Source organism: Lolium perenne, chromosome 7 (genome assembly GCF_019359855.2).
Source record: "Lolium perenne isolate Kyuss_39 chromosome 7, Kyuss_2.0, whole genome shotgun sequence".
NCBI lineage: Eukaryota > Viridiplantae > Streptophyta > Magnoliopsida > Poales > Poaceae > Lolium > Lolium perenne.
Genome location: NC_067250.2, coordinates 312630970 through 312646714, shown reverse-complemented (window position 1 = coordinate 312646714; position 15745 = coordinate 312630970). Strand labels below are relative to the sequence as shown.

At 48.6% G+C, this 15745-nt stretch overlaps 1 long non-coding RNA gene across 1 annotated transcript; it reads right to left on the bottom strand.

The window, feature by feature from the left end:
• Positions 1-13350: 13350 nt before the first annotated feature.
• Positions 13351-14762, bottom strand: LOC139834243 (uncharacterized). The gene is made up of 2 exons (XR_011749847.1): positions 14407-14762; positions 13351-13784 (listed from the first exon to the last, which is right to left on the bottom strand). It is a non-coding gene; the product is annotated as an uncharacterized lncRNA (long non-coding RNA).
• Between the last annotated feature and the right edge of the window lie 983 nt (positions 14763-15745).

The window sequence follows — 15745 nt, the reverse complement described above, 5'->3', positions numbered from 1 at the left end:
ATTCCGGCGCCAACGTGGAACCTGCACAACACAACCAAAGTACTTTGCCCCAACGAAACAGTGAGGTTGTCAATCTCACCGGCTTGCTGTAACAAAGGATTAACCGTATTGTGTGGAAGATGATTGTTGCAGAAAACAAGAGAACAAGATTGCAAGAGATTGTATTTCAGTATAGAGAATTCGACCGGGGTCCACAGTTCACTAGAGGTGTCTCTCCCATAAGATAAACAGCATGTTGGGTGAACAAATTACAGTTGGGCAATTGACAAATAGAGAGGGCATGACCATGCACATACATATTATGATGAGTATAGTGAGATTTAATTGGGCATTACGACAAAGTACATAGACCGCTATCCAGCATGCATCTATGCCTAAAAAGTCCACCTTCAGGTTATCATCCGAACCCCCTCCAGTATTAAGTTGCTAACAATAGACAATTGCATTAAGTATTACGCGTAATGTAATCAGTGACTACATCCTTGAACATAGCACCAATGTTTTATCCCTAGTGGCAACAGCACATCCATAACCTTAGAGGTTCTTGTCACCCTCCGCATTCACGGAGACATGAACCCACTATCGAGCATAAATACTCCCTCTTGGAGTTACTAGCATCAACTTGGCCAGAGCATCTACTAATAACGGAGAGCATGCAAGATCATAAACAACACATAGACATAACTTTGATAATCAACATAACAAGTATTCTCTATTCATCGGATCCCAACAAACGCAACATATAGAATTACAGATAGATGATCTTGATCATGTTAGGCAGCTCACAAGATCCGACAATGAAGCACAATGGGGAGAAGACAACCATCTAGCTACTGCTATGGACCCATAGTCCAGGGGTAGACTACTCACACATCACTCCGGAGGCGACCATGGCGGCGTAGAGTCCTCCGGGAGATGAATCCCCTCTCCGGCAGGGTACCGGAGGCGATCTCCTGAATCCCCCGAGATGGGATTGGCGGCGGCGGCGTCTCAGTAAGGTTTTCCGTATCGTGGCTCTCGTGACATCGGGGGTTTCGCGACGGAGGCTTTAAGTAGGCGGAAGGGCAGGTCAGGAGGCGGCACGAGGGGCCCACACCACAGGGCCGCGCGGCCAAGGGGGGGGGGGCGCCGCCCTAGGGTGTGGCCACCTCGTGGCCCCACTTCGTCTCCTCTTTGGTCTTCTGGAAGCTTCGTGGCAAAATAGGACCCTGGGCGTTGATTTCGTCCAATTCCGAGAATATTTCGTTACTAGGATTTCTGAAACCAAAAACAGCAGAAAAACAAAGTAAAAACAAAGAATCGGCACTTCGGCATCTTGTTAATAGGTTAGTTCCCGAAAATGCACGAATATGACATAAAGTGTGCATAAAACATGTAGATAACATCAATAATGTGGCATGGAACATAAGAAATTATCGATACGTTGGAGACGTATCAAGCATTCAGATGGTACCTGCATCAGCAATGAATCCTATCATCAAACCTTGGCCATTCCGGGGTTGGGGCATGGATATGATCGGCAAAATTCATCCTGCATCGAGCAAAGGCCATGAATGGGTTCTGGCCATTACAGATTACTTCACTAAATGGGTGGAGGCCGTCCCTATGAAATCAGTAGCATCGAAAGATGTTATCAGTTTCGTGTTGGAACATGTCATTCATAGATTCGGGATTCCCCAGACTATCACGACCGATGGAGGTTCGGTCTTCGTTTCTAAGGAGTTTAGAAAATTCTGCGAGGATATGGGAATCAAGCTGATCCGATCGTCTCCATACTATGCTCAAGCAAATGGGCAGGCTGAAGCATCCAACAAGAGCCTGATCAAGCTGATTAAGAGGAAAATCGACGAACACCCTAGACGATGGCATGAGGTATTGTCAGAAGCTTTGTGGGCTTATCGCATGTCGTGTCATGGAGCAATAAAAACCTCGCCATACCAGCTGGTCTATGAACAAGAAGCTGTGTTACCCTGGGAAATCAAGGCTGGGTCGAGACGGATAACATTTCAGAATGATTTAACTGCTGAAGAGTATGCAGCCCTAATGAGCGACAGCATTGAGGATGCAACGGAACTCAGACTATGGTCACTTGAGAAAATCAAGGAGAATAAAGCCAAGGTGGCTCGCGCATATAATAAGAAGGTGAAGCCAAAGGAGTTCCATGTTGGTGATCTGGTATGGGAAGCTGTATTGCCGTTGGGGACTAAGGACAAGGCATATGGTAAATGGTCTCCAAATTGGCATGGCCCGTAAAAAGTTGACCAAGTTTTGAAGGGTAATGCATACATGCTCGAGCAGTTGGATGGCGTGAAGTTCCCAGTAGCTGTCAATGGTCAACATCTCAAGAAATATTTCCCAAGCATGTGGGATGATGGGCAGTGAGATACGGGGGCCGATTTTTAAATCGACCAGTAAAAAAGTTTTTTAGCTGATGCACGGTCATCGACTTAAGAATAAAACAGCCGATGCACGGACATCGACTTGAGAATAAAAAAGCCGATGCATTGCCATCGACTCTAGAGGAACAAGCTCAATTGAGCACGTTAACAGATCGGTTTCAGGCCAGAGATCATGACATCTGAGACGAAGCTCCTAGTGGATTTGCTGAGGAGTTGAATCTGTGTGTTTGAGGTTGGAGGATGGTTTGGACATGGTCTGGATCTGTTTGGCCGTGTGAATAGGCAACTGTTTGGCCTCAAATCGTGTTTATAGTGCAGGCCGATGCCCTGCCATCGGCTCTTTGTGCAGCGACTTCGTTTGACAATCGGCAAAATTGACGAGAAAGCAAAATTAATAGGGGAATATTTTCTTCATTAATAATAGGATTTCTTACAAAGAAAGAGCCGATTGCTCAAGGGAGGAATAACAAAAGAAAGGTCTATTGACCAATCTGCTACTACTACTACTAGGTCTGTACTAGTAGATCCTAGTCTACGGGCCGTTGCTGCCCTCGTCGTCGTCATCGGAGCTCTCGTCGGCGCTGCTGCCGGCGGGCTCCTCGTCGCTGCTCCAGTGGCCCTCATTGGGGGCCTCCTCATCTTCATCATCGTTGTCGTCGTCGTCGTCATCGGACCCGGCGCGGAAGCGCTTCGCTGGTGGGTAATCCTCGAGGGAGTCGTCATCGTCTTCCTCCTCTTCTTCCTCGGAGGAGGTGTAATCGTCCCAGGAGAACGAGTCGTCCTCGCTCTCCGATTCCAGTTCCCCATCAGCGAGGAACTGGAGGTCTTCATCTCCGCTGGTCAAGGACTTGTCGTCCTCGGACCAGACGGAGGAGGCGTGGTCCTCCTGGTCCCACTCCTCTGGGGCGTGCTAGTCGTGCGCCGCCATCAGAGCCGCCATCGGATCCCACTCTGGCGTGGGTTCGCGGGAGGAGGAGGAGGAGGAGGAAGAGAAGGACTGGGAGGAGAGATCCGACGAGGCGGAGGAGGAAGAGGAGGAAGACATTGCTCTGAGATTGGGGTTTTTTGGTGCCGATGGCCAGAACAGAGCAAGGGGATGAAGTGGCGAACTGTTCGACGCGGTTAAATAATGGGATATGGGGGAGTTAATGTTGCAGCAGTTTCCGAGGAAGTGGGCCAAAGAACTGTCAAATCGTGCAGAGAAATTGAGAAGGCAAGGCGTCATGATGAAGGATACTGCGACGGTTTTGCTCTGCCACGACATGACCCGACGAAGAAAAAGCAGAGTGATTTTGGAATTATCATTTCCAAAACCAGGGGGGCATGTGTTATCACCAGAATTTGACCGGATCAGAGGTGGGCCGTAATTGAGATGGGCTTGAAGGATGTGCATGTGGAGCGTCTCTGAAGCGGCCTTGCGCGAAGAGTTTGGGCTAGATTGCCCGTGTATCTGTATATTATTAGATCGTGTCGGTTAGAATTAAAAGATAGAGTCTAGCCCGTACGCGGGTTAGTTTATTTCCGAATTAGAAAGTCCCTTGGACTATAAATATGTACCTAGGGTTATTGAGAAAGGAGGACAATCACGTTCACAACAAACACAAACCAGGCGCATCGCCACCCCTTATTTCGAGGGTTTCTTCCGGGTAAGCATCATGCTGCCTAGATCGCATCTTGCGATCTAGGCAGTATACATTTATTCGTTACCTTGTGTTACTCGTGCTGAAGCGTTGTTGATGGCGAGTAGCACTACTTATCATAGATGTTTTGGGGCTTGCATTGATGCTTTTCTTATGCATATTTGCTTAGTAATGCCGTCCCTCGATATCTAGCTGCCCTTACACCTATCTAGGTGTAAGGGCAGCACCTTGCTTGTTCGTTACTTAGTAGATCCGATCTGTTATAGTTGCTCCTTGTTTCAAGGATTAGTTTAATATCTGCATGATTAGGCCTTATGCTGGGGTTGGATGATTCGGTAGTGCGTGAGGTGTTGTTTTACCGTTCCTATAAGGGATGTTCCGGGAATTGACTTAACGTTGGTTTTTAGGCCTCTTATAGGAGTAGTTTCCATCATCTTTCGTATCTGTTAGGCCCAACTACGCGTAGGATGTTCCGATTATGCGGTGAAAACCCTAAACTGTCGTAGATTGGTTTAGCTTTGTGTTGATCAAGCAGGATCCCCATGTCATCGTAAATCCAACGCGGACCATGGGGCGATCTGCACTTTGAGCCGATCCACAGGGCAACCTGAGAGCCGATCGGGCTCGTATTTAATGTTTACGTGTCTACCATGCAGGAGACTAATCGAAGCAATCCAACACCTTCCTGATCAGGTATAGGTCAGGTGGCACGCTCTTGCAACCGCCAGGACGTGTGCTGGGACTTTGCGGGACGACGCGAGGCACCAGGGCCCACTTAGCAGTCTTGGGAGTCTCCCGGCTCTTCGTGTTGCTTAACCACTGCTCGCCGGTGGGTTTTGGCAGGCAACAACGGTGAAAACCCTAAACTGTCGTAGATTGGTTTAACTTTGTATTGATCAAGCAGGATCCCCATGTCATCGTAAATCCAACGTGAACCATGGGGCAATCGGCTCTTTGAGCCGATTCACAGGGCAACCTGAGAGCCGATCGGGCTCGTATTTAATGTTTACGTGTCTACCATGCAAGAAGCTAATCGAAGCGATCCAACACCTTCCTGACCAGGTATAGGTCAGGTGGCACGCCCTTGCGACCGTCAGGACGTGTGTCAGAGCATTGCGGGCCGTTGACCGAGGGACCAGGGCCCACCAGCAGTCCTGGGAGCCTCCCGGCTCTTCGTGTTGCTCGTCGCTGCTCGCCGGTGGGTTTTGGCAGGCAACAGAACTGCTAATGGATATTTCCATATTTAAAGATATTGTTTCAAAAATAATGTTATAACACAAAATCATTCGTACAAAATGTCCATTTTAGAATTAGTATAAAATGATCTTTTTACATTCAACATTCTATCTTGATGTTCATTTTAGATTCGTACAGGCTTATTTTTTTTTTTACTATTTCCACCATTAGGACAAAATGGTTTCCAAAAATCTCATCTCGATCTGGTAAGAAGAATGTGTATTTTTTTCTTCCGATTCAAATGTTCTTGCGGTAACAAATGTTATTTTGTTCATGAATTTATCCCAAACTTTATCGACTAATTGGTGAATTAAATGAATCGATTTATTGACTTAATAATTTAAAATGCAACAACATTTTATTTTTCATCATTGTTTAAAACTTTGTGATCCAAATTTGTCGATTTTGACTATTTCCATCATTAATGGGGAAAACTGCCATCGAATCTTTTCATATTTTTAAAATAATGTTTTTAAAAATATTTTATAACACAAAATCATTGGTACAAAATGTCCATTTTGGATTAGTATAAAATGACATATTTTTACATCTTGATGTTTTTAATATTCTAACGGAGATGTAGCAGGCAATAAACTAACTGCTTCTGCATTTACTATCATCCCACTTGCGTACGAGCCTGGGACGTATAAAAAAGAGTATGTCCTTATGGGAAACACACTAATGATTCGTATTTGCTGATTGCCATTTTACGTGCTAATCGCGGGGCACCAACCAACGCGTGGGATTTTGACCTCGCCCGTTGCCAGGTTCCAATGGTGCACGTCGCCTAAGCATGGGCTATGTAATGCAATGGGCCAGGTTGTGCTTCTAGGGATGCACGCTACTTTTCAGCTCGTTTTTATTCCGAAACGCGAATTTTCAGCTGATTCTTGCTGTTCTAGCAATGTACTTCGTCCAAGAAGCTCTCCGGAGTACGTGTAAGCAGCGCCGCCAAGCCCGGACACGTGCCTAGAGTGCCCGGACGGTAAATCCGCTCCTCTGTGGCCTCCCGGGCTGGTGACTCGCACGCAGGGGAGGAGGAGGGGTCGGGAGAAAGAAACCACGCGATGTAGGGCGGTAGTTCACCTGGCGGTGACAAACTCTATAAATTGTTTGAAGTTGAAGGGGCAGCTTTGAAGCGACCTACCGACCATCAGGTCCTATTTCAATTTAATAGTAAAGATTTCCACAAAAATATTGTTTACTTGTTTTCAACCAAAAAAAATAACCTTTTGAATCCGCCAAGAGTGTGTTGATCCTCCTAGCGCACTTCTTTGTGTGACCTTCTACCTTGGTCAATCGGCATTGGTCAGGTCAGAAGACCAACCACCATTTATGGGTTTTCCGGGCTTGGTAGTACTCCCTCCATACCAGGGCTTAGGGCGTGAATTTTTATCTGATTTTTCCTCAAGGCTTAAGGTGTGAGACCTGGCGATCCATCTGTTCACGTATTTGCCCCTCGTCCTTGACTCCTCAAAAACAGCTAGGTAGTTATTTCCCCAGCGTTTGCTTTGATTTCTGGGAGCAAACAACCAACCATGGGGGCGCGCGAGAAACGAGGAGGTAGAGAATCGTGCGCGAGCAGAATTAAGGAGAGGAATTAAGGGGAGTACTACCGTGCATGCAGGGGAAAGAATGGAAATATGGCGATTTTTTCTCTCCACCGATTGCTACCTAAATAACTGTGCTGAAATTTTAACACCTTAAGCCTTGGTATAGAGGGAGTATGCGACTACGTCGTGGGTATACCAGTTTAGCCTATCCCCAATAGGCTGAAAACTCTGATAGAGAACTGTAGCAGCCTTAGCATACTCATCACAACACTAAGTGTAAGCATCCAGACTATCATGATAGGTACCAAGAGCAACTGAGTAGTCAAGTACTTAATAATAAGCATCATCTATTTGCAGCAGCCTCGACAACCTTGGCCGCATCCTTAGCAGCCTTGGAAGGATCACAGAAAGGAACGGTGCCATGGGCCGGGTAGGAGCCACATAAGCAGCGGGGACGTCGCCAACAAGAACACACCCGAAAATCGTGTATATAGATGCGCATAAAGACAACAGGCTCACCATAGTTGGTGCCATTGAAACTCATAGTGGTACTCTTCTCTCTCATTTTTTTGAGAGGACTTTTACAGTACCCCAAGTGAACAGGAGCCATTCATTTTAGCCGATCAGGCGGCTAACGATGGCCCGTACTCCACAACCAGAACCTAGAGTACCAGGTAAAATTTGATCGAAAACTCGCGGAGTACCTCCATTGGTGGGTCAAAAAATAATTTCTCATACTAGCTTCCTCCGGGTAGGGGTATAGATATGTATCTATGTTTTGTGAGGGTGCTTCTGCATTTCGTATGGATAGTGCTGAGCGTCCCCCCGGAGGATCAAATCCCGGATCCCCCGGGTCCGCAGCCGTTGGATGATAGCGCATGTACGGTTAAGATTGGACTTTGACTGGTCATCCGAAGCAACCTGTCCCTAAAATAATTGCAATCCCCCACCGCTCTCATCCCTCCTCACACCGTCGTTGCTCAGTTCGTGCGACCGCCGTCCCTCATCACACCACCGGCAAGGAATGTCCGCCTCCGTCTTGCAGCAGCAGCGGCAGCACAAGCCCAGAAACCCATCCCCAAAAAAGCTTCACGCAAAGCTACGCGTCGGCACCTCTCCCCCGAGAGCCATGTCCGTCACCGGAGAAGATGCCCATCGCAGCTTAAACGCCCGCTCGCAGTACCGGCTGTGGCGGGTCGCAGCAACGGGCACGGCGGCGGGTTGTAGCAATGGCAGCGGCGGCGGGTCGCTGGAAGCAGCGACCACGAAGGGTCGCAGCAACGGCAGCGGCGGCTGGAAGCAACGGCCGCGACGGGTCGCAGCAACGGCAGTGGTGGCGGTGGGTCGCAGCAACGGCTAGCAGCAACGACCGCGCCGGCTCGCAGCAACCGCCCTCGCCTAAAGTAGCAACCGTCGCCGCCTAATGTAGCGAACGCCGCCGCCTGATGTAGCAACCCCTGCCGCCGCCTATAGCAAAGGCCTTCGCCGCCGCCTGATGTAGCAACCCCCGCCACCCCTTGTAGCAAAGGCCGCCGCCCCCTGTAGCAGACCACCGAGGCGCCTGTAGCAACTGCTAAATAGCATCACTGGCGGAGGCGGACATGTACACGGTGGCCGAGGCCGGCTCGGCCATCCATGCCCCGGACCGAGACTGGCGCTGCTCGGTCGGTCGCGTACTTCGCCCGCCCCTTTCTGGCAGTCCGCGCCTCGGCCAGAGGCTAGCGCTGCCGGTCGGCCGCGTCCTCCGCCGTCGACTGCCCCCTCCGTGGCTTCCGTCGCCAGAGAGAGAGAGATATACCGCATCCCGTGCTTGCCGGAGAGAAGTCTTGGTGGAGCAGAGGAGCTGAACGATCCCGTGGAGAAGAAGCTCTCTAGCGAGGACGAGGGGATAAGGCAAACGAGATATTTTAGTACGTGCGGTGGGTTGGTGGGCCAAGAGAAACGTGGTTCGCAACGATCTACTATCATCCAACGGCCACCGACCAGGAGGATGGAGCGGTTTGATCCCCCGGCTGATCGTTAGCATTTTCCATTTCGTATCCATTTCGTCTCAAACAGTCTTATTTCCTGGACGAACCCTAGCTGAGTTGTTCCCGGCGGCGTCGGGGGAAACGGAGCTGGAGCCGATCGAGGAAGGGGACGAGGCACAGCGCGGCCGTTGCGTGCATCCCCCCGACGGATGCACGCAGGAGGAGGCGACCTGGTAGGGAGACGAGGCGCCGCGCGGCCGTGGCGTCCGACCCTCGGCTCTGTGCGGCGGCGAGATTGGGCAAAGGTAGGAGCGGCGGTGGTGTCAAGGTCTTCGGCTCCCTCGATGGATTTGCGGCGACGGGTGGGCGGAGTGGTGGTTGACTCGCATCGCCGGCGAGGCGGGGGAAAGGTAGCAGCGGCCGTGGCATCTAGGTGGTCGGCTTCCTGGACGGATGAATGTTGCAGCACCACTTCGAGCTGAACTGAGATGAGCATCGACTAGTTCAGATTTCAGAATGTGAGGATCATCCCAATCCCAAATCCCTCTTATTTTTCCATGCGACGTATTCAATTGCTTAGCTATGGATTTGTAGTTGCTGTTAGGGCCAGTCTCTGTTTTGCTTTGGTGGGCGACAGTTTCAGTTTTAAAATTGACTAGTAGAAATGCCCGTGCGTTGTACCGGGATAAATAAAAACTTCAACACTCCGCTAAATCATCCGTGATAACAATCCTCAATGATATCATCAACGAAAGTGGTCAGCTTTTCTCTTATTTACGACGAACATGATGAATCGTAAGAACATAATCTTGGGAGGCTCTCGCTGGACCGACTTGTAATGATCGCACTCCTATGCAATTTAAATTTGTTGTTTGTTCCATTTCCACATTATAATTTGGCGGACTCGGAAAATTTGTTCGGCTACTTGGCTCTTTGTCAATAATCTTGTACTTTGCGTGCGGATGGAACAGCCGAACAGCGTCCTGATCGGATGGAGCGGAAGGAGTAAGATAGAACCCAGAGACCGGGCTGCTGGCACACTACCATGCAAGTTTTTGTTCAGAAACACGGGAGATCAAAGTTTGTGTATATAATGTTTAGGCTGTATAGAAGAGGGGTCACGAGGACATCAACATCCTCTCAACCTTAGCTTGGCCTCCTTTTGGGTGCTCGAGTCGCATAAACCCTCGTGATCCGTACATGTATCTGTTATCAGCGCAGCACCAGCGAGCCGGGAGACAACAGAGATCGGATCAAGATGGGCTGTACTTCCGCACCTGATGGCATTCAGGGCGACCCCAAGCACCGGCCGTGGTTTCGATGTCACGGTCACGGCCGGCGAGCGCAGCCGCAATACATGTGCAGGCGGCCTACTCCAGCATCGACCTACGCATCATCGATGCGACGTAGACCTCGTGATGCGTCGTGTGCTCACCGTGTAGGATTTGCTGGCCATCAGCACGGCCGGCGCTTGGTGCACCACTAAAAGCATGCTTGAGGGTCGCCACCATGACAGCTAACCGTAGCTACTCTTCGCCATGGCAGCACCAGCCCAATGATCTTTGCATGGATTGCCTTGGAAAATAATACAAACATATTTATTTGTTCTCCAATTTATTAGAATCAGTTTCTATATCCATCGATCCCTGACGAGAATATATGGAAATTTCGGTGTTCTAGTTTGAAAAATCAAATCCCAACTAATAAAAATTAGGAAAAAAATAAAGTTACAGGATCTTAAAAAAGGGCCGTGCTAAGCTAGCTCCTCACAATTGAATATTCACGAAGCTTAAAAAACACATAAGACTCTTGTATATTTGCTAAAAGAATACATGCACGAAGCTTAGCTAGCAGCACCAGCACTTCACCTGATCGATCGATAAACTGAGAATTGTCAAATCTTTGAGTAAAATCTCGGCCGGGAGATTGGCAAGTCGTGTTGACTGCAGACTGGCTGCTCTACACATTGTGCCGCTAATAACTTAACAATTGAGGAAAAACCCGTGGAGCGATCGAACCCCGCGTTCAGATATAACTCGTGGAGCGATCGAACCCCGCGTTCAGATTGATGGTGTAGAATTAAACGGAAAGCAATAAATTTGACTACCACGAGCCACTCCTTGTCCAAGTAGTAGCTAGGTGCTGCTGCTCCCTGCTCCCTGCTCCCTGTATACCACCAGATGTCCGACTTGCGATTCGTGGCGGCCGCTGATCATGTTGTGGAGACGGACCACTCGTCCTACGTCTTAGGGTCGTGTGACCTGTCACCGGATCGACGGCCAGGGCCGACGGCCGCGTCTCCCAAGTACAACTTCACGACGTCGCCGACGGAGAGCGCGTATAATCATCCATGCTCTGCATGATGCCGCTCATGCGGTCCTTTGTGCTGGGCTGCATCCTGTATTGTTGTTGGATTCCACGGCACCGTCGCTCGTGCCGTTGCTGCCGCTGAGCAGCAAGAAGTCAAGTACTCGGTGAGCTGGTTCTCTGAACACCATGGCTATTCATCGGCGTTAGCATCGATTCCGGGGACATGAGATGAGATCATTGTGAGGATCTTGACAAAGATCTACTTCTTGGCTGATTGAGAAACCGCTCCCTTGCTTGTTGGATCGGTGGGCGTAGCTTAGGGCAGGTATTGGGTAGATTTCGATCAAAGCGGACGGTTCCTCCCGGCACCGGTGAGCTGCAGCACCACCTGGAATCAGATCGAATCGTCCTGACGTAGAGCCTTGTCGTCTTGGCTTCGTATATATATGTGGAGTAGACGTGAATCGTATGTAAAACGGAATCGGGCGCGGCAAGGAATCGAAATTAGCAATCGTATTTGGGGCGGACTCTAAGGCGATGGAAAACAAAATTAGCGACGAACGACACATAGACGTCGGACGAAGGAAATACCTGAGGGAGGAACGGACCAAACCACGGAAACGCTTCTCCCTTTATTATTAGGTATAGATATAGACTAGCTAAATGCCCACGCGTAGCTGCATCATCAATCATAAATCATGCTCGTTGTCCACTGGTGTTACTTTCAGCTCCACGGATGCATCTACAATGCTGATTTTTTTTGTAGAACATAACTTAAATTCTAAGAAGAGTAAAATCTCAGTGAACTTTGTAATGTTTTGCATTAATGGACGAGTTGCAATAATACACAGAAGACTCAATCCATCTATAATAAACAGTATCACCTGTGTCCTTTAATATTGCATGAAAGTGGAATCGAGCTCACAGTTTTGCACTTGATGGCCTACAAACATCAAACTTTCTGATAATTCAAATTCAGATAGATGATGAGTATTGTCCCGTACTTTTAAACCTTATTAACACTAAGGCAGGCCTTTTGTCGAGTGCATAGAGACGTCTACGGGAAAAATCAGTGCCTGGCCTTGGTGTCCTTTTTTGCCTGGTTAGGCTAGTTTTTTGAGATGGTTTTTTACTTGCTTGGTTCATATAGACTCCTGGCCTCATAAGGTACTAAGCTCTAATTAATAACATGATGAAGGAAAAAGAAAAGTACTATCCAATCCAGTAGTGGAACCAAGCACCACCTATTCCAATTTAATAGTAAAGATGTTCATGTTAGGGATTTAGAATTGCTGTTATCTTAGTGGCGTTAAATGAGGTACGATTTGTTTCCGATAAATAAGCTTGGAAGTTGAAATTTTGTTGTATATTCGAAGTTGAGATCGCGACCATCAAATTGGCTTAACTAACAAAAGACGCGTAATCTACACTTGAATGTCAGTATTAATATGGTTTTGTAGGGCATGGCATGAATTTCTGCCAATACTTTAATCTGTAAGAGCCAACCTGACATGTGTTCATGATTAGTGTAGAGCCAACATGACTTAGATGACTGTGACCTGTCAGAGCTTAAATGTGATTGCAATGAACCGGTAGTGCGACGCATCTACTACAGTGAAAACTACGAACATATGTGCTATCTAATATGTAATGTGACAGAGGTGATATTTCTTCTGTAACTCATATACAAAATTCTGCAACATTTTTCTGAATTTGCATTTCACTAAATTTTCTCTGGTTTGATGTGTGTAATGTGTGCAGGGTTGTAGTTTGTCAATCCGGGAGGACCTGCTCAACAAGTATGCAGAACAGATGGTTAACTACTGCACCACGACTTCAGACAATAGTCTGGATGATTCATCGGTGAACCTTGTGAACAAGAAGAAAGAACAACTTTTACAACTGGAGAACAAACTGGACTATGTATGTTAGAACTGTCAGAGTACAAAGACAAGAACATATGTCATGATAAAAGACTCGAAGACGAAAAATGCAAATCTAGGAAATGCCGTGAACTTTTCTGGTTCGTGCTAATATTGTATGTAGCTAGATTACTGATTCTCACCCTCTAGGGTAAAGATTATATATCGTGTAATCCGGTCTTTCATTATATAGGTAAAATCAGATTCATCATAGTCTGAAGGTTACACATAGATATTTCATAATCGCAAACCCTTGCTTCACTCTCTGTATCCACTTCGGTTGTCAACATGCATGCATAAATTGAATTACAAATATGATCAAAACCAACAAAGCAACAAGGTCGCTTGCACTCAATATTTTTGAAACAGCCGCAGTAGCACACAAGCAATGTCTTTACAGAACAAAACAATCCTTACAGGAAATAGAACATGTAACCAAACTTCAAGGCCCGGCACAGCAAAACCAAACTTCAGGTCTCGGTACATACAGGAAATAGAGATTGTAACCAAACTTCATTTCTCCCTCTTTTGCTGAGTTGCTTCAAAATACTTCTGCAAACGGTAACCTTCTTTGGAACATATAAACCGTCCCGGCCACATACTCTTTCTAGTCCAATCTCACACTGAACCCTTTCTCTTTCGCATGTTTGTTGTAGTGCTCGTAACCTTGTTCTTCGCTATCAAATATTTGACTGACCATCGTAATATATTCTTCTCTCAGCTCTGTTTCGCCAGTACCATCCATCATCCAAACCTGCCATTATCAAATCATCATACTTAGTATATGTACATGTCATGTCTGCCCAAATTATTATAAAGCGCAGCAACTATCCATTAGGTAATCACATAAACTTTCTATCACACAATTTTAATTTGGCTTAGATCTATATACATGAACCAGAGACCGCTGAACAACATAGTCTAACAGAACTCATAAATTAAAACATCAGGAATTCATGATACATCAACTGATTGGCTCCAAATCCAATGAAAAATTCAGTAAAATTTGTAACATCAGTTTGGTTCAAAACAATATATGATAGCAGAGACAATACTATGTGTTTCTATCTTCAGGGTATACATGAACCAGAGGCGGCTGAACAACATAGTCTGATAGAACCCATAAATAAAAACATCAGGATACATCAACTGATTGGCTCCAAATCGAATGAAAATTTCAGTAAAATTTCTAACATCAGTTTGCTTCAAAACTAGATATGATATCAGAGACAATACTGTCTTTGTATCTCTTCAAATTTCCCACCACTTCGAACACACAGGCTACACGTTAAACAATTAAATTCTTGGCAAAGAATATACTGATGTATGCCCACTAGTACCGTACTTCTACTTCACAAAGAAAGACAATAACTAACCAGGCCACGTCGCCACAGCAATGAAGAACGCACAGGCGAAGATAAGATAACGGACGGGTCAGCCGCACGTTGGAGAAGAAGGGCCCTTCGACCAGGACGCATGAGGTGCCCAGACGGCGGCTGAGCAGGTGGCGGCTCGAGGCAGCCAAAAAGGCAAGATGCGGCGGCGCAGTAGGGCCCGGGCCGTGGAATCGAGCGAGACAACGGGGTGAGGCGAAGCAGCGACGGCGCAGTGGTGTCCGGGGACGCTGAATCGAGCGAGGCGGCGGCGCAGTGGCTCAATCGATCGATCACAGGTGCTCCTCTAACGGAAAACAGGAGGAGGGTTAAAGTGCATATTGCCCTTTTGGCACTTTCAGAATGATAATATTAACACTAGTCCTTTATCACGAACGGTTAGATATGCTTGGTACTCCACCACATCGTTAGAGCATGTCTAACAGGCCCCGTATAACCCGCTCACCCCGTAAAATTCCGGCGACATACGGGGCAGGCGCGGTTTGGGCCGTCTAGCAGGCCCCGTATTTGGGCCGCCCCGTTTCGGCGGAATACGGGGCCCAGGAAATCGGCCCCTTCGCCCCGTACATATAGTGGGCGCAGGTGCGAGTGAGGGGTTAACCCCTCACTCGCAACCCTAGCTCCGCCGCGCGCCGCCGCCTCCTCCTCCTGCTCCGGCGAGCAATTAGCCGCTCCCCCGCGCCGCATTCCACCCCCCAAGCTAGGATGGACTCCCGCCGCCGCAGTAGGGCCTCGCCGGCGAGCGGATCGAAGCGATCCCGCTCGCCGGACACCGTAGAGGAAGCGTGGCGGCTGAAGTGCAAGCTTTCCGCCGCCGGGAGCCGTCGCGCGGCCTGCAAGTACGCCGGCGCGCTGTACGTGCCGGAGCCGCTCCGGGAGTATGCCGCGGGTGGGCGGTGGTACAAGCAGGACCCGCCGCTCAAGCCGATGAGCGGCGAAGCGTTCGAGAAATGGCGCGCGCAGTGGTAGCGCGACCGCTCGGCGTTGGCGGCATGGAGGGCCACCATCGGCAGCAGCAGCGGCGGAGGAAGCGGAGGCGGCGAGGAGGAAGAGGAGGCGGCGGAAGAGGAGGCGGCCTACCGCCGTGCGGTCGCCTTATCCGAGGCGGATGCCGCCGAGAAAGCTCGGGCGGAGGCAGAGGAGGAGGCGGTGGCCATCGCCGCCGTCCAGGAGTTCGAGGCGCGGCAGGCGCGGGAGGCGCGGGAGGCGCGGGAGGAGGCGGCGAGGATCGCCTTCATCCCCTACGTCATCCTTGACGACTAGGGGTATGTTGATGCTTAGTTAGATGTAGTATGATCCGTAGTATGATCAATATGTATGT